The sequence below is a fragment of the Priapulus caudatus genome, unplaced genomic scaffold (genome assembly GCF_000485595.1).
Source record: "Priapulus caudatus unplaced genomic scaffold, Priapulus_caudatus-5.0.1 Scaffold2233, whole genome shotgun sequence".
Classification (NCBI taxonomy): Eukaryota; Metazoa; Priapulida; class Priapulimorpha; order Priapulimorphida; family Priapulidae; genus Priapulus; species Priapulus caudatus.
This window is the reverse complement of record NW_014579294.1, coordinates 19,907-21,494: the sequence shown is the minus strand read 5'-3', so window position 1 is coordinate 21,494 and position 1,588 is coordinate 19,907. Positions and strand designations below refer to the sequence as shown.

Sequence of the window (1,588 nt, the reverse complement as noted above, 5' to 3'; positions counted from 1 at the left end):
GAGAGAGAGAGAGAGAGAGAGAGAGAGAGACAGCGTGTGTGTAGCTAACACTATATGTGTCACTGTCATAAATCACGTGAGAAGGTTTTACTAACGTTGTATAAACTAACAATAGTTTCTTCTCTCTGTGCTTTCAGGGTCTCTGCGGTTGCTGCTACGCCGTCACAACGGTAAGTGTTATAAAGTCCACCTCGACCTCGAAGGCCACACAGCTCACTGTAACGACCCCCAAACATTCCAAACAACCTCTAAACATTCTTCCCCCAAAACAGTAGCTGCGTTCACACGAGACTCCGTATTTATGAAATTCGGTATTTGCGAGATACCGAATCTAAGACAAATTCGCGACCGAGCGTTCACACGCTGATTCGCGGCTCCAGAAATGCCGTATTTGCGAGCTGCGAGCTGCTTTAGTACATACATAAAACTGAAGAAAAAAAACAATGCGTCCAAGCGAACAATCAAGCGAACAATGCGAAATAAACAATGCAATGCGCACCAACTGCCGATAAAATACCTAGACTGGTTCGCGCTCGACGGTTCCACTCGTGTTACACTGGAACTGTCGAGCGCGGACCAGTCTATAAAATACGCGGCTTCAGAAATTCGGTATTAGCGTTCACGCGAGAGAAATACGCGGTCCAAGAGATCCGGTATTTATCAGGCACGGCAAATAATTCGGCATCTGGGAAACCGCGTATTTCAACAAATACCGAATCTATTTAGATTCCGTATTTCTTGGACCGCGCATTTTGCCTCGTGTGAACGCTAAATACCGAGTTTCTTGCTACGCGTGAACGCGGCTATTGTTCGCTTGATTGTTCGCTTGGACGCATTTTTTTTTTCAGTGTACTAAGCAGCTCGCAGCTGAGCAGCTCGCAAATACGGCGTTTCTGGAGCCGCGAATCAGCGTGTGAACGCTCGGTCGCGTATTTGTCTCAGATTCGGTATTTCGCAAATACCGTATATCATAAATACGGAGTCTCGTGTGAACGCAGCTATTAGTAACATTCACGGAAATCTTCAACAGATTTTTCACTAAAAAATGCACAAAGGATTTCTACAAGAGTCACTTATCTCCCTTTTCTCCATTTCAAAAACAATGCACACAGGGTTTTTATGTGAGAACACATTACTCACATTTCATCAGCTCATTATTATAGACAATCTGATTACGAATTTCGAAACGAGGACTATATCGAATGCAAGAGCATATGAACAAATCAAAGCGTTTCGAATTTTGAATTAAGGCTTTTGGGCTTTCGTAGGATTTTTTTAGTGTTTTACATTTCTCTAATCACCAACTTTTTTCAACTCTTCGTTCGCGTTTTTGATTTTTCTCCCTGTTTTTTTTTGTATTCCATCAGATGTCGACGTTGGAAACACAGCGCTGTCTGGCCAGCAATCAATTCACACCGCTCAGCTTCCAGCATGCGATAGACTGCAATCCATTCACGTACGGCTGTGATGGAGGATGGCCTTATGATGTCTACTGGTGGCTGTACTACACTAATGCTACCATCAACGAAGCTGATTACGGATATCAGGTAAACATATATATAGTGGGAACATCTCACGAGGAGGTAGG

General features: G+C 43.6%; 1 long non-coding RNA gene across 1 annotated transcript in view; it reads left to right on the top strand.

The window, feature by feature from the left end:
- The first annotated feature begins 106 nt into the window (after nucleotides 1-106).
- Nucleotides 107-1,588, top strand: part of LOC106818423 — a 5,730-nt gene continuing 4,248 nt past the window's right edge. The window contains exons 1-2 of the long non-coding RNA XR_001395216.1: nucleotides 107-170; nucleotides 1,368-1,547. This is a non-coding gene — a long non-coding RNA (uncharacterized LOC106818423). The remainder of the gene's footprint in view (nucleotides 171-1,367; nucleotides 1,548-1,588) is intronic.